We start from the raw sequence: 18,363 nt of genomic DNA, 5'->3' as shown, positions 1-18,363 counted from the left end.
ATAAGAAAATGGGGTTTGTTTATAAAATAAAATTTTCTTCTGCCAATCATGACTTTCTTTTATTTATTTCTTGTGCGACGTCTTTCGGGAAATGATACGACTTTCAAATGCGTTTTTTCGTGTATTATGGTGTTTCTGCATGGTACTTCCAATGTGCGAGGTGCTGCATTATTCTGTTGTCTTTACTGTAATATATAAAAATCTGCAATTTTCTACTTAATAATGGAACTTTATACATAATAATGGGACATACATAATAATGGAACTTTATATATGGAACATACATATTAATGGAACTTTACACACACACACACACACACACAAACACACACACACACACACACACACACACACACACACACACACATATATATATATATATATATATATATATATATATATATATATATATATATATATATATATATATATATATAGGGCTATTACAAATGATTGAAGTGATTTCATAAATTCACTGTAGCTCCATTCATTGACATATGGTCACGACACACTACAGATACGTAGAAAAACTCATAAAGTTTTGTTCGGCTGAAGCCGCACTTCAGGTTTATGCCGCCAGAGCGCTCGAGAGCGCAGTGAGACAAAATGACGACAGGAGCCGAGAAAGCGTATGTCGTGCTTGAAATGCACTCACATCAGTCAGTCATAACAGTGCAACGACACTTCAGGACGAAGTTCAACAAAGATCCACCAACTGCTAACTCCATTCGGTGATGGTATGCGCAGTTTAAAGCTTCTGGATGCCTCTGTAAGGGGAAATCAACGGGTCGGCCTGCAGTGAGCGAAGAAACGGTTGAACGCGTGCGGGCAAGTTTCACGCGTAGCCCGCGGAAGTCGACGAATAAAGCAAGCAGGGAGCTAAACGTACCACAGCCGACGGTTTGGAAAATCTTACGGAAAAGGCTAAAGCAGAAGCCTTACCGTTTACAATTGCTACAAGCCCTGACACCCGATGACAAAGTCAAACGCTTTGAATTTTTGGCGCGGTTGCAACAGCTCATGGAAGAGGATGCGTTCAGTGCGAAACTTGTTTTCGGTGCTGCAACATTTTTTCTTAATGGTGAAGTGAACAGACACAATGTGCGAATCTGGGCGGTAGAGAATCCTCACGCATTCGTGCAGAAAATTCGCAATTCACCAAAAGTTTACGGCCCCTTTTTCTTCTGCGAAAAAAACGTTACAGGACACGTGTATCTGGACATGCTGGAAAATTGGCTCATGCCACAACTGGAGACTGACAGCGCCGACTTCATCTTTCAACAGGATGGTGCTCCACCGCACTTCCATCATGATGTTCAGCATTTCTTAAACAGGAGATTGGAAAACCGATGGATCGGTCGTGGTGGAGATCATGATCAGCAATTCATGTCATGGCCTCCACGCTCTCCTGACTTAACCCCATGCGATTTCTTTCTGTGGGGTTATGTGAAAGATTCAGTGTTTAAACCTCCTCTACCAAGAAACGTGCCAGAACTGCGAGCTCGCATCAGCGATGCTTTCGAACTCATTTATGGGGATATGCTGCGCCGAGTGTGGGAGGAACTTGATTATCGGCTTGATGTCTGCCGAATCACTAAAGGGGCACATATCGAACATTTGTGAATGCCTAAAAAAACTTTTTGAGTTTTTGTATGTGTGTGCAAAGCAGTGTGAAAATATCTCAAATAATAAAGTTATTTTAGAGCTGTGAAATCGCTTCAATCATTTGTAATAACCCTGTATATATATGAAGTAGATGAAGTTAAGGAATTCTGCTACCTAGGCAGTAAAATAAGCAGTGACGGACGGAGCAAGGAGGACATCAGAAGAAGACTAGCAACAGGAAAAAGGGAAAGAGGTAATGAGCAGTCTACCGATCAAGAAACAGCGCGTGAAAATCGCATCTCTTAGCAGGTCACACCCATCCTAAGGTAACCTAATTAAACCTAACACGATGAAACAACCAAATCCTGCACATCCCTTACGCAAGCTGTTTGTATAATTCTTTAATTGCACACAGGCAGAGTGATTTTTCTGGCTGCTACAACAGTGTGTTCTGCTCAGTGAATTCTAGCCAACTACAGCTCGCACAGACCTGTAAAGGCATCCATCCTTCCCACACTGTGCCCGTGAATGGCGGGGGAGGAAACTCTTCAGCACACAGTGCAGAAAGCACCCTCTGCCATGCGCTACAGATGTAGATGCAGATACAGGAGTACATGCAGCGGAGCCAGAGCGCAGCTGAGCAATTAACACGGCGGCCGGTGTGCTCCTGTGTGCTATCCGCCCGCCGATCTCTGTCCGTGCCATTCGTCTGCGATGTGAAGCAGGACTAGTTTGCCGTTCACCGACGCGTTGATGGCTATCGTCCTTTAAAGACGTCTGTCGCCACAGTACATTACACACTCGACTGCGCCTCTCCCCCCGCCTCACGGAGTTCGCCATTACCTAGGGCACAGCCTCTGTTGCGCTGAAACACCGGGTTCATAAAAAAGGGGCTTGCGTGGAAAGGGTACATTAAGTTAATGGAACCTTCTGTCGTAACTCAGTGGAACAAGTTTGTGTTTCTGCGGAAGTTTTCCGGACACCCACCCGAGGCTGCACTCGGGAAATGCCCCGCATAATGCAGTGGTGACTTTGCCTTTACTGCAGTCGCCACTCAGGCAGGCGGCAATGCGAGCAGCCGAAGCGGCACACGAACGCTGCGCATCAAATTATCCCGCGAATGTACTGTCTAGGGAAATTTCTCGCTCCTAGTGCTGTACTTGCGGTCAGCCTACCAATGAGACGTGAAGTCTTAAGTCGCGCTGTGGCTCACCGGTTGTGTGTGCTGTCTGCCTACCACACTTATGACTTCAATCTCAAAATACACTCCTGGAAATGGAAATAAGAACATCGTGAATTCATTGTCCCAGGAAGGGGAAACTTTATTGACACATTCCTGGGGTCAGATACATCACATGATCACACTGACAGAACCACAGGCACATAGACACAGGCAACAGAGCATGCACAATGTCGGCACTAGTACAGTGTATATCCACCTTTCGCAGCAATGCAGGCTGCTATTCTCCCATGGAGACGATCGTAGAGATGCTGGATGTAGTCCTGTGGAACGGCTTGCCATGCCATTTCCACCTGGCACCTCAGTTGGACCAGCGTTCGTGCTGGACGTGCAGACCGCGTGAGACGGCGCTTCATCCAGTCCCAAACATGCTCAATGGGGGACAGATCCGGAGATCTTGCTGGCCAGGGTAGTTGACTTACACCTTCTAGATCACGTTGGGTGGCACGGGATACATGCGGACGTGCATTGTCCTGTTGGAACAGCAAGTTCCCTTGCCGGTCTAGGAATGGTAGAACGATGGGTTCGATGACGGTTTGGATGTACCGTGCACTATTCAGTGTCCCCTCGACGATCACCAGTGGTGTACGGCCAGTGTAGGAGATCGCTCCCCACACCATGATGCCGGGTGTTGGCCCTGTGTGCCTCGGTCGTATGCAGTCCTGATTGTGGCGCTCACCTGCACGGCGCCAAACACGCATACGACCATCATTGGCACCAAGGCAGAAGCGACTCTCATCGCTGAAGACGACACGTCTCCATTCGTCCCTCCATTCACGCCTGTCGCGACACCACTGGAGGCGGGCTGCACGATGTTGGGGCGTGAGCGGAAGACGGCCTAACGGTGTGCGGGACCGTAGCCCAGCTTCATGGAGACGGTTGCGAATGGTCCTCGCCGATACCCCAGGAGCAACAGTGTCCCTAATTTGCTGGGAAGTGGCGGTGCGGTTCCCTACGGCACTGCGTAGGATCCTACGGTCTTGGCGTGCATCCGTGCGTCGCTGCTGTCCGGTCCCAGGTCGACGGGCACGTGCACCTTCCGCCGACCACTGGCGACAACATCGATGTACTGTGGAGACCTCATGCCCCACGTGTTGAGCAATTCGGCGGTACGTCCACCCGGCCCCCCACATGCCCACTATACGCCCTCGCTCAAAGTCCGTCAACTGCACATACGGTTCACGTCCACGCTGTCGCGGCATGCTACCAGTGTTAAAGACTGCGATGGAGCTCCGTATGCCACGGCAAACTGGCTGACACTGACGGCGGCGGTGCACAAATGCTGCGCAGCTAGCGCCATTCGACGGCCAACACCGCGGTTCCTGGTGTGTCCGCTGTGCCGTGCGTGTGATCATTGCTTGTACAGCCCTCTCGCAGTGTCCGGAGCAAGTATGGTGGGTCTGACACACCGGTGTCAATGTGTTCTTTTTTCCATTTCCAGGAGTGTATTATACTACTGAGTGCAGTGTTCATTATATATCAGTTAAACAAATTAAAAACAATCTCGAACGTGGAGCACCTGTTTTGTAACGAAAACATCATCACAGTGAGACAAAAAATTAGATGTGCAAGTATCTGACTGTATATTTAATTGGAGGGTCGACTGGTCAGGGTTAGTTGTACGAAAATCAGGGTCATACTTGCAAAGCGATTGTGCACTGGACAAAATCGATTTATTTTAATCGTAGTTCTACATAAATCAACGAAAATCACTGGTAAGCAGTTACTATCATACAAAGGTCAGTTCTATGAATAGGAAACATTGGTCCATTAGAAGCTTAATTGCGGAAAATATACTGCTAACACAAGAGAAGGGGACTCCAAATCTAACTGGAAGACTGCTTGGCAATCCCTGCAGGCTTTCATAATCTGCACAACTCGTAAATGCAAAGTAAACGAGTGCAAAAGCTACTGTAACGTCCCCTTAGAAAAATTATAAACGACTGTGCTAATAAACCTCTTGCGTTATTTGATTTTCAAACAGCTGAGCAAAACTGAACGTACTCAGACATTTCTCTCTTTACTTATTCTGATCATCACTAAACTGACACACAATATATTTTTTTTTAGTGCAACGCAATCTGACTTTCAATAATCCCTACAAGAGAATGGCCCTGACTAACAATAACCTGTACCTTTCATGAATCGCTTACCTCACAAAAATCTTCGTTTCTCAAACTGCTGCAGTACAGCCAGCGCCAATACTGCCAGATAAATGAAAGATTCTAACTACTGAACGCACTAACTACTGATAGGCATAGTTAGCAAAAGAGAACAAATAATGTATTTACCTTAATAGTGTTCAAAAGTCATTATATCAGTTCATGACATCCAGTCTTACAAATTTATTTTTTCTGATGGACACACGTCCAGATCGTCAGCTCTCAAGGTTCTGCCAAGTCTCTCCCCACATCCACCACTGCTGGCGGCTCACCTCGAACTGGACAACGTTACGCGCTGTTCACATCCAACTGCCCAACACTACACAAGCGAATATTCCAACAATGAGTCCAACCAGCCACAGACTGCACACAGCGCAGTCAGCGATTATCATACAGAGCACTACGTGGCGTTACCAACATAAAAACTTAAACAGCCTACTTACACTACGAATTAATGCAATTAATCAATCGACCCAAGTCGCTCAGCATATCCTGCAAATATGACCTGTTCAGATAACGAATAGCGCTGACTGCAAAATAGAAAACTTCGTTAGAACTGAGCGTGCGAGAGCCACAACGCACAAATCGGCGCTGCACGAAAGCGTCAAGAGATGGCGGCACAGAAAAGCTCCCACCGTCGTCTCCTGGATCAGCCGAGATCCAGACGGTATCCCCACGGCAGTTCCCGAAAAATGTTTTATTCTGAAGAAATTTCTCCACTTTCCGAAAAATTCAGCTTGGAGGGGAGGACGTCCACCCATTGTCATAGCGAGCAGCTAGAATGTCGCTTACTTTTCCAGAATACAGGGGAACCCTGCACAAATTTCCTATTCTTGATTCAATGAATGCGTTTTAACATACGAAAGGTTGGTGTGGCTCCTAGCCAAGATCCACTCAGTGCTCGAGCCCTTCACGCCGAAGTCCAACGTCGGACAACTTTCATATGATTGGATGACGAGAGTTTGGAGCGAAGGCAACAAATTTCCCCACGGTGGGCTAGTAGTGCCGTGTCGGCCTCTTCTGCCATCTGCGTACGGGGAGGAGAATTCGTCACCCACAGTTGTACTCTGGGGGCTCGTCGGCAGCTCCTTTCAAAGGCGAGAACCGCATGCGCAGCCGTAACAGAAGGCCTGGGCTTACTGCAAATACTTCTGCGAAAAGCAGAGCTCGTGAGACCTACTCTCTTTCACTGTATCCTTTGTAGCAGACCTCCTGTGGTCAAGTAGAAACTTTTGAAGGCAACTTGGCCGACTCGCTTCCCTCCAACACAAACTGAATCCTTTTTCTAGAGCTGGACAGCTTTGTGCTTTCCTGAGACACAGCCAAAAATGAGCAAATAAAATGATGAAAGGAATCGTTGCGATAACTGACTGCAACTTCACAATGTTTTAGGTCAAAGGTCAAAGAAGTATTTAGCTGTGAAAGCATTCCACTGCAAATGTTAGTTTTCGGTAGAGTTGTCCTTCAGTTAATGACACCTATCACCCTCTCCTGAAATATTTTTCAGCACTACGTGCTCTGTAAGTGGTGAGAAAATCCTTGTAACCCTCTTCCACAGTACCCACGAAGAGGAAAAGAACTACCATAACTCTTGATTTGATGTCACTGACATTGCAACGCCACGAAAAATACATCCAAAACTAGTAGATATTTCGAGGTGCAGTTTCTGCTGATCTATAGCAGACACTATGATGAATTTTCTGACGTAAGCAAGTAACTTTTAACGTTTATTGCTGCCGAATTATGACACCAATTTTTTAAATGGATCTACAGGGCGGGCAAAATAAAACTGGCCTGTAAAATAAACTACTGGATGGAAAAAGTTAAACACCAAAACATAGGGTTCTGATCACAACGAAATTTATTCCGCTGGTTGGACACATCATGCTACACAAATCATTAACATTACGTAGAGTATGTCCGACATCACTGACACTACTAAGTGAATATGCGAAGTTTACTGGGATGCCGACGTTGTTATTTAATTTATTGTATCTTCCGTCACTTCTTGGTAGAAGAATTCCATATTTAAGGTTGAATAACAAGTAAACTATTTTTTTTCTACTGATTTTTCTTTATTTCTAACTAGACTAGTGGCCCTTAAAATTGCTACAACACGAAGATGATGTGCTACAGACGCGAAATTTAACTGGCAGGAAGAAAATGCTGTGATATGCAAATCATTAGCTTTTCAGAGCATTCACACAAGGCTGGCGCCTGTGGCGACACCTACAACGGACTGACATGAGGAAAGTTTCCAACCGATTTCTCATACACAAACAGCAGTTGCCCGCCGTTGCCTGGTGGTACGTTGTTGTAATTAGAGATGGGCAAAACTGTTCTTTTCAGAGATTGGATCAGAACTGTTCACTCCCTGAAATGAATTAGCTCTTTTTCATGACTCACCACTCATTTACAATAGAAAATAAATGGAAGGCACATTGCCCTTTAAACTTGGTTTATTCCAGTACTATACCTGTATTTTGATCTTATTTGATCCTATTTTGAAGTAACACAGATAATGAGTAAGAATTTTGAATTGTTTATTGAAATTTCCACGATATGACAAAGTTTTTGATTATTGATTTATTTTGCACTATCGTGGTTTTTTGGGTGATCGGAAAATGTTGTAACTTGAGATTTACATTGACAATATATTTGGCTATAATGTATTAAAATTTCATTAACCTCATACAAATACATCGCAAGCCATATATTTTTAAAGTGAACGTTTCCTTTCGAAGACGCCTAAAATCGCAAAATCCGTACCAGAATAAGAAAAAAAAATATAAATTTGACTGTAAAACGAAAGTGCTGCATATAGCCTTACGCAGAATAAAACAAGGAAAATATTGGTGTATCACATTTTGCGATACGTTTATCGGTTCGCTCGTAATTAAAGCGTAAATTCGAGTGTCCATAATAAAAATCCTATAGTAAGAGGAGTCATCAGGAACCTAATCTAATCAGTTTAAACAAATAAAAATAAAATAAAAACAATTGATGTATACATAACATAATAATGTAATATACATAGCAGTATTACTACGAAGAACAATATCCAGTGGGGACGAACTCCGATGCAGAGGCGCTGAGTCGAGCAGGTCGAGCCGCGAGCTGTATTACTGCGTGACCTGAGACCGCAGAGACCAGAGTGACACCTGAGTCACTTTGCTCGACGCTCTGGCTAGAGTCGAGACGGTGGGGTGAGCGTTGAGCGGGCGAGTTCCGAGGGTAGGGGGGAGCGGTGAACTCACCCGCTCCGAGACAAATCGTCCGTTCCCTTGCGAGCAGGTTTTTGCAAGTAGTTCCTATGTTATCCGCTAGGTGGCTCTCTGTCCTGTTGCTCGCATCCACTGCCCAGAGGGCAGGACGTGCGACTGAAACGATCGCCGACAGAGTGCGATGCGAAGTTAAGCTGCGCCAGACACTGCACAGTGCACACGGCAGACAACGCACAGAGACGGCATGGCATATGTGAAACACAAAATCCAATGGGGCACTGCACAATGCAGGCAGCCAAGGTAGAAGCAGGGCAGAGGCCGGCGCTGGCTGTGTTGTGTGGCGTGCACTGTGCTCTGACCAGCAGAGGCGCTGCTGATATGCTCCGTCTCTCTCTCTCTCTCTCTCTCTCTCTCTCTCTGCCGTGGGAAACGTTTGGAGCTACCGTTCTTTTTTTCTGAATCACTGATTGTTCACTCCTTTGAAAGATTGAACTCTATGAATTAGTTTAAGAGCGGATCCCCCATCTCTAGTTGTAATGCCTCGTGTAAGGAGGAGAAATGCGTACCATCACGTTTCCGACTTTGATAAATGTCGGATTGTAGCCTATCACGATTGCGGTGTATCGTATCGCGACATTGCTGCTCTCGTTGGTCGAGATCCAATGACTGTTAGCAGAATATGGAATAGGTGAGTTCAGGAGGGTAATACGGAACGCCGTGCTGGATCCTAACGGCCTCGTATCACTAGCTGTTGAGATGACAGGTATCTTATCCGCATGGCTGTAACGGATCGTGCAGCCACGTCTCGATCCCTGAGTCAACAGATGGGGACGTTTGCAAGACAAGAGCCATCTGCACGAACAGTTCGACGACGTTTGCAGCAGCATGGACTATGAGCTCGGAGACCATGGCTGCGGTTACCCTAGACGCTGCATCACAGACAGGACCGCCTGCGATGGTATACTCAACAACGAACCTGGGTGCACGAATGGCAAAACGTCATTTTTTCGGATGAATCCAAGTTCTGTTTACAGCATCGTGACGGTCGCATCCGTTCAAAAAATGTTCAAATGTGTGTGAAACCTTATGGGACTTAACTGCTAAGGTCATCAGTCCCTAGGCTTACACACTACTTAACCTACATTATCCTAAGGACAAACACACACACTCATGCCCGAGAGAGGACTCGAACCTCCACCGGGACCAGCCGCACAGTCCATGACTGCAGCGCCCTAGACCGCTCGGCTAATCCCACGCGGCTTCGCATCCGTGTATTCGTCATCACCATACTGGCGTATCACCCGGCGTGATGGTTTGGGGTGCCACTGATTGCACGTCTCGGTCACCTCTTGTTCGCATTGACGGCACTTTGAACAGTGGACGTTACATTTCAGATGTGTTACGACCCGTGGCTCTACCCTTCATTCGATCCCTGCGAAACCCTACATTTCAGCAGGATAATGCACGACCGCATGTTGCAGGTCCTGTACGGGCTTTTCTGGATACAGAAAATGTTCGACTGCTGCCCTGGCCAGCACATTCTCCACATCTCTCACCAACTGAAACCGTCAGGTCAATAGTGGCCGAGCAACTGGCTCGTCACAATACGCCAGTCACTACTCTTCATGAACTGCGGTATCGTGTTGAAGCTGCATGTGCAGCTGTACCTGTACACGCCATCCAAGCTCTGTTTGACTCAATGCCCAGGCGTATCAAGGCCGTCATTACGGCCAGAGGTGGTTTTTCTGGGTACTGATTTCTCAGGATCTATGCATCCAAATTGCGTGAAAATGTAATCACGTGTCAGTTCTAGTATAATATATTTGTCCAATGAATACCCGTTTATCATCTGCATTTCTTCTTGGTGTAGCAATTTTAATGGCCAGTAGTGTAGTTTTCGGCTTTTTGGGCCATCTTCAGGAAACAACTGACAAGCGTCCACAAGGGACACTAGTTCTTAGTTAACCAAACACTATAAGCAAAGATACAATATAATTGCAAAGAATGTTGTACATGAAACTTGTTTTTTGACGTTGTAAATTACACTTTACGCAATACTGCGTATAGCGCGATTTACAACTTTAATAAATAAAATTCTGTGAAAGTGGATCGTATCTTTGCTTATAATGTTTGGTTACCTAGGAACTAGTGTACCCTGTGGACGCTAGACAACTGCTCCCTGAAGATCACCCAATAATCCGAAAACTAGCTAGAAATAAACAAAATTCAGTAGACTAGGAACAGTTCAGTTGTTATTCAATCTTAAAAATAGGTTTTTTTTTTATTTATTTATCACACACAGAGCAGCTAAAGCCATAAACTGGTAACAAGATATTTCACAGACGTACGCCTACAAAGCCACACATAAGACAATTCACACTTACACTTACACTAGCGATAGTAGCGTCACCTGGCGAGGAATGGCTGCTAGTCAGGCACACGCAGGGAGCACGTAGTACCAGTGAGGGTGCTGTCCGTGTGTAGAATGGGGAAGGCGCACAATCTATCTGAGTTTGACCGAGGGCAGAATATGATGGCCCAGTGGCTCGGCACGAGCATTTCGGAAACCGAGCGACTTGCCGGATGTTCGAGGAGTGCTGTAGTGAGGGTTTTCGACACAAGGCGAAAAAAAGGCGAAACCACGTTCAGACGATGTGGGTCGTGCGGCCACGCCTCATTACTGGGCTGGGCTGGGCAGATAGGCACGAACTGTGGCGGAACTAACGTCAGATTTTGATGCTGGGCAGAGAATAAGTGTGTCTGAACACACACCGTACCGAACACTTCTAACGACGAGTCTCCACAGCCGACGACACATACATGTGCCAATGTTAATAGCACGACATGAGCAACTACGACTGAAATGGGCACGTGACCATCGGAACTGGGCGTTGGCGCAGTGGCAGAGCGTTGCATGGTCAGATTAATCCTGATACCTTCTTCGTCATGCCCATGGAAGGGTGCGAATCCATTGTATTCCATGGGAACATCTCCTTGATACCTGCACTGCAGGATGGGGATAAGCTGGCGGCGGATCCGTTATGCTCTGGAGAAGACTGGAGAAGACTTCTTAAGTAATAGAACCCAGTACGTTGTCCTAGATGGTGAGTGTTCATCAGAGGTGAGGGTATCATCTGGAGTGCCCCAGGGAAGTGTGGTTGGTCCGTTGTTGTTTTCTATCTACAGAAATGATCTTTTGGATAGGCTGGATAGCAGTTTGCTGATGATGCTGTGGTGTACGGGAAAGTATCGTCGTTGAGTGACTGTAGGAGGATACAAGATGACTTGGACAGGATTTGTGATTGGTGTACAGAATGGCAGCTAACTCTAAATATAGATAAATGTAAATTAATGCAGATGAATAGGAAAAAGAATCCTGTAATGTTTGAATACTCCATTAGTAGTGTAGCGCTTGACACAGTCACGTCGATTAAATATTTGCGCGTAACACTGCAGAGCGATATGAAGTGGGACAAGCATGTAATGGCAGTTGTGGGGAAGGCGGATAATCGTCTTCGGTCCATTGGTAGAATTTTGGGAAGATGTGGTTCATCTGTAAAGGAGACCACTAATAAAACACTAATACGACCTATTCTTGAGTACTGCTCGAGCGTTTGGAATCAGGTCGGATTGAGGGAAGACATAGAAGCAATTCAGAGGCGGGCTGCTAGATTTGTTACTGGTAGGTTTGATCATCACGCGAGTGTTACGGAAATGCTTCAGGAACTCGGGTGGGAGTCTCTAGAGGAAAGGAGGCGTTCTTTTCGTGAATCGGTACTGAGGAAATTTAGAGAACCAGCATTTGAGGCTGACTGCAGTACAATTTTACTGCCGCCAACTAACATTCGCGGAAAGACCACAAAGATAAGATAAGAGAGATTAGGGCTCGTACAGATGCATATAGGCAGTCATTTTTCCCTCGTTCTGTTTGGGAGTGGAACAGGGAGAGAAGATGCTAGTTGTGGTACGAGGTATCCTCCGCCATGCACCGTATGGTGAATTGCGGAGTACGTATGTAGATGTAGAGTTACGTGATCATCAATGGGCCCAGTGGAACTCGTGCAAGGCACTGTGACGGCCAAGCAGTATCGTACACGGGTTGCATACAACGTACACCCCTTCATGACGATCATGTTTCGTGACGGCAGTGGCATTTTTAAACAAGATAATGCGCCATGTTACAAGGCCAGGTGTGTGATGGAATGGTTCGAGGAACACATTGGCGAGTTCCAGTTTGTTTGCTGGCCACCCAACTCGCCAGATCTGAACCCGATCGAACGCATCTGGGATGTGACTGAACGTGGCATCTGAGCCCATCGGCCCCTCCCTGGAATTTACGGGAATGTGGTGACTCGTGTGTGCAGATGTGACGCCAACTTCCTCCCGCGACTTACCAAGGCCTCATTGCTTCCACGCTAGAACGCGTCGTTGCTGCTGTCCGTGCCAAAGATGCACGTGCCGGGTAGTATGTAGGGGGTCATGATAATCCTATTACTTTTATGTATCGTGGACATTGCAGTCACAAGTCATTTTCCAGATACTGTATCTGTTGTTCTCTGCATTGCTCCGAGCATTATACACTTCCGGACCCTAACATGAACTGTACATATGAGGCCTCTATACCGATGGGACTGGTCAGCGTGAACCACTTCGTTCAGTTCGTAGTGTCTGCGGGAGCCGAAGCTGCACGAAGTTCTCCGTCTGCGTCTCTTTATTTTAATGTTACTAAAAGTGATTACTAAAATGAAATATGAAGTGAGTGGATGATTGCTTACTATTGATAGGCTAGCTAGTACGATTGTTAATTAATTTTGAGTTATACTTTAAAAAATATTGATAAACGAACATTAGAGATTCAGTGTGCTGGTCGAGGGTTTGTGGCAATCAATCAGATTATCCGACAACTAAATAGTCGTAGATATCGATCATCATGTGTGCCTGTGGAACGTGGACGAACTGCGTGGTTTACATCCTCAACACCACCTGTCGAATGGAACCGATTCCATGTACGCGCGATACCACTTTGATTTCGCCGTACACGTCCAAAAAACTTCCCTCGTCGATAAGTTTTCTGGATGCAACGTGATGATGTGGACCCTATCATTGATTTCGACTGTTCTCCTTGCCATGATGACTGTTCACTCTACTGTTCCGTAGACGTCTCTAATGCGTCCAAACTGGTGCTTGACATTCAACTGAGAAGCTGCATTCCATTCGAGCGCGACGTTCTACCTTGCTGATGGTAGCCTGACTGTGTGTATCTCAGGGGTAGCCTTCCTATTGGCACAGGAACATTCTGACTAGCACCACACCTGCACGAGATATCGGGGTGATCCAACACTTTTGTTGCTATGTGTACGATTTGACGTGTTAGATGATCACCTAATGTTGTAATCAGACAGCATACGGTACCGTTGTTTCCCTTTGCAATAGGCGTCACCTTGCACTTACCCACATTTAAAGAGAGCCGGTGATGGTGTTTGGTTTGTGGGGCGCTCAATTGCGTGGTCATCAGCGCCCGTACAAAATCCCAATTTTTACACAGTCCAGTGTTTAACTCAGTCATATCTAGCAAGTGTCACGAATGATATTGATGATGATGACATTATGAGGACAACACAAACACCCAGTCCCCGGGCAGAGAAAATGCCCAGCCCGGCCGGGAATCGAACCCGGGGCCCCGTGATCCAGAGGCAGCAACGCTAGCCACTAGACCACGAGCTGCGGAATTAAAGAGAGCTGACATTCATTACACCGTGTCGAAATGTTGCCAAAGTCTCTCCGCGTGTTGAAGGCTTTTGACGACGTGGTGTCCGTGGTAACGAGAGTCCTCGCTGACAGTTGCACACGACGGCGGCTCCGTGCCGTTCTCGGCCTCGGCAGCGCCTCACACGGTAGCCCCTCCCCCGCACCAGTCCGGGACAGAGGTCGCGGCCCTAGTGGGCGCGTCCGCCGGTGCCCAGTGGCAGCGGAGACGTCGACAGCAGCCCAGCACGCGCCGCCGCGGCTCATCTCTCGCCAGCGCCGTCGTCGCCTCCACGCTTCTGGTGCCTATCTCGAGGGTCTGCTTTAATGACCGCCCAGCTCGCCGACGGGCAGCGTGACTTGCACGACGCGGACTCACAGGAGGTCCGGCGTTTGCTCGCCCAGCCCGCTTACAGCAGCGGCGCGGTCCACCGCGGGGAGTAGCAAACTCCACCGCTGATTTTAAAGACGAGATATGTAACGTAACATAAGATATTTCCTAGGAGGAAATGAATGAAAATGCGAGGCATGTTGCCAGACGTCTCCTAGTGGCTCACAGGAGGTCGGACCTCAAATGACACGAGGTCAGCGTCACTACAGTGAGGTGACAAAGGTCATCGGGCACCTCCTAATATCGTGTCGGACCTCCTTTTGCTCGGTGTAGCGCAGCACCTCGACGTGGCTCAACTCATCATTTACCGAGCGAGGTGGCGCAGTGGTCGGCACACTGGACTCGCATTCGGGAGGACGGCGGTTCAATCCCGTCTCCGGCCATCCTGATTTAGGTTTTCCGTGATTTCCCTAAATCGTTTCAGGCAAATGCCGGGATGGTTCCTTTGAAAGGGCACAGTCGATTTCCTTCCCAATCCTTCCCTAACCCGAGCTTGCGCTCCGTCTCTAATGACCTCGTTGTCGACGGGACGTTAAACACTAACCACCACCAACTCATCATTTCGTTGGAAGTCCCTTGCAGCGATGTTGGTCGCAGGTTCGAATCCTGCCTCGGGCATGGATGTGTGTGATGTCCTTAGGTTAGCTAGGCTTAAGTTGTTCTAAGTTCTATGGGACTGATGACCACAGATGTTAAGTCCCATAGTGCTCAGAGCCATTTGAACCATTTGCAGCGATGTTGAGCTATGGTGCCTATATAGTGGTCCACAACCGCGGAAGTGTTTTCGGTGCAGATGTTTATGCACGAACTGACTTCTCGATTATGTCCCACAAATGTTTAATGGGGTTCATGTCGGGCGATCTGGGTGGCCAGATCATTCGCTCGAACTGTACAACATGTACTTCAAACCAATTTCGAACAATTCTGACACAGTGTCATGGCGCATTGTCATCCATAAAAGTTCCTCCGTTCCTTGGGAACATGAAGTCCATAAATGGCTACAAATAGTCTACAAGCAGCCGATCGAACATAGCCACTTCTAGTCAATGTAGGTTCTGTTGGACCAGAGGACCCAGTCCATTTGGTGTAGACACAGCCCACACCATTGTGGAGCCACCACCAACTCGCACAGTGTCTTGTTGACAACTCGGATCTATGGCTTCGTGGAGTGTCCGCCACACTCGAACACTAACATCAGGCCTTACCAACCGAGAGCGGGATTCATCTGACTAGGCCACGGTTTACCAGTCGTCTAGGGTGCAACAGGTACCGTCGCGAACCACGAGAGGGGCTGTAGGCGATGTCGTGTTGTTAGCAAAGACACTCGGGTCGGTTGTCTGCCGCTCTCGGTCATTGCTGCCAGATTTCACCGCACTGCCCTAACGTATACGTTAGTCGTACGTCCCACATTGACTTCTGCGGTTATTTGCCGCTGTGTTGCTTGTCTGTCAGCACTGTCAACTCTGCGCAAATGCCGCTGCTCTCGGTCGTTAAGTGAAGGCCGTCAGCCGCTGTGAGAGGTAATGCCTGGAATTTGGTATTCACGGCACACTCTTGACACTGTGGATCTCGGAATGCTGAATTTCCTAACGATTTCCGAAATGGAATGTCCTGTGCGTCTAGCTCCAACTATCATTCCTCGTTCAACGTGTGTTAATTCACATCGTGTGATCATAATCGCGTCGGAAACCTATTCACATGAATCACTTGAGTGAAAATGACAGTTCCTCCAATGCACTGCCTTTTTATATGTAGTGTACGCCATATTACCGACATCTGTATTTGTCGATATCGCTATCCCATCAATTCGTCACCTCAGTGTGTAGCCCCCCCTCCCCCCCTCCCCCCCCCCCCCCCGACAAGAGGCAGGTGAAGGAACTGGTAAAGACAGTGTGTGTCAGTGAGTAGTTACGGCGCACTGCGGTCTTGTTCTTCATTATATCGTGGCCGGGAGACAACATCTGGATGACTTTGCCCGGGAAGAATCATCGGGTAACTGGAAGAAAGACGGAGTGTGACGATTGGAGTCCAAGAGTTTGGTGTTGGTCACAGCAGTGTTTCACGTGCATGTGGAGCGTTCCGAACCACAGGCACTGCTCACCGAAGGTCAACTGCAGTAGCTATATTCTGCAACAGACAAGAAAGAAGCCACGTCAAACAGCGGGTACAACTGCGACCGCATTTAAAGGGACCGTGAGGCACTCAGTGTCTCAGTGACTCTGCGACTGCTTGGGGAGGTCTCTTTGCCCGACGACCAGTACTTCGCGTTTCGCTGGCACCCGCGCATCGGCAGCACCGTTCGGGATGGTGCTAAGAACAAAGGGACTGGGCGACCGGGGAGTGGGGTCGCGCGCTCTTCTAGGACGAGCGCAGATTAGGTCTGAGTAGTGATTCTGGACGTACCTTCAAATGGCGAGAAGTGGCAACACGTCATGCACCAAAGGACATTGCCCAGCATGATCGTTTGTGGCCCAGGTGCCATAGTGTGGGGAGACATTTTTTACGTGGATGTACTGATCTCGAAATATTTGAACACGGCATAGTCACGGGTCAGCGTTGTTGCAGCACCGTACTCCTTTTTCGTGTGCGTACTTTGAGGGACGCATTCGGCCCTGACTTCAATTTTAAGGATGACAGTTGTAACACCTCCGATTTTATCCCGTCCTGATCTGATCGAATAGCAGTCCAATATTTATTATTAATACGACCGTGAACCTAATGGGGCTGGTAATCGGAATTGACTGCTACGGAAGTTGTTACTTTCCAGTTCGTTCTGCTCAATACTATAATACTGAATGTCTGGTAATGAGGAACACCAACACAGTTTTACTAGTTACGAACTTATATTCTTCTCAAAACACAAAAAGGAGACAGCCACTGCCTTCGTCATACATATCTAATTACGGCTAATCTCAGCAGAGGCTTTCTTCATTTTCCATTATCGTCACACGCTAATCTATCACTGCATCCAACACTGCAATCCAAGGTTAGGCCGGCGCGGTAGACGCGAAACCAAATATCGGCACTAGTAACGTCACTGATCACTTTCGTAATGATACTTCTTCACTTTTCCGGTATTAATCTATTACATAGGGGTATAACCACGGCGATGGCGATACCCTTCTCGGTTAAAGACCCTGTATTTCAACAATGGCCTTCAAACACACATATACCCGCCAACCTCACTGGCGCATCTCCACACTCGCTCTCGCAACACGTCACAATCGATTGTTCGCCCTATCGACCTGTGTCGAGTGCAAAGTGATAGTAAGGGCCTACGGACCCCTTACACAGTCCGCTACCGCATGGAACGGCGTAGGTGGAGGAGGCCTTTCAACGAGAGGACATTCGGCAAGTGGACTGCCCAGCCCGTTCCCACGGCTTAAATCCCACCGAATACGTGTGGGGTGGGGTGGGGACACGTGCTGCAGCACGTCCACGTGTACCAACGACCGCCCAGGAGGTATCAGTCGCCATGATGGAGCATTGGAATGCCCCACCTCAAGAACTCCTTACCAACGTTGTGGCCAGCGTGTGAGTGTGTTGCAGAGCATACACTGCTGTACGTGGCCTATTAGGAACCGTGTCCTGCCTTCTGTATTTACCAGAGGACCGTCATGAATAGCGGAGACTTCCAAATGATTATTGTCTTTGACGAAAAGTGTCATGAAATGATAATGAAATCAAGACCATCAACGGGGACAGTTGAAAATGTGTGCCCCGACCGGGACTTGAACCCGGGATCTCCTGCTTACGTGGCAGACGCTCTATCCATCTGAGCCACCGAGGGCACAGAGGATAGTGCGCCTGCAGGGGTTTATCCCTTGGACGCTCCCCGTGAGACCCACGCTCCCAACTTAATGTCCACACACTACATTCGTAGTGCCCCTGCCCAGTAAACTCATTACTCGTGGCGACAATCTTACCGGGTCCCGTAAGAGAAGGGCAATGCGTGTGCATCCAACACAGAAGAAGAAGGTTAATGGCCGGTTAGCA

General features: G+C 47.6%; 1 non-coding gene across 1 annotated transcript; it reads right to left on the bottom strand.

Annotated features, from left to right (window-relative positions):
• Positions 1–18,083: 18,083 nt before the first annotated feature.
• Positions 18,084–18,158, bottom strand: Trnat-cgu (transfer RNA threonine (anticodon CGU)). The gene has a single exon. It is a non-coding gene; the product is annotated as a tRNA-Thr (tRNA).
• Positions 18,159–18,363: the final 205 nt, after the last annotated feature.

The sequence above is a fragment of the Schistocerca cancellata genome, chromosome 6, assembly GCF_023864275.1.
Source record: "Schistocerca cancellata isolate TAMUIC-IGC-003103 chromosome 6, iqSchCanc2.1, whole genome shotgun sequence".
Classification (NCBI taxonomy): domain Eukaryota; kingdom Metazoa; phylum Arthropoda; class Insecta; order Orthoptera; family Acrididae; genus Schistocerca; species Schistocerca cancellata.
The sequence above is the reverse complement of the archived record's forward strand: the minus strand, read 5'-3'. Positions and strand labels throughout refer to the sequence as shown.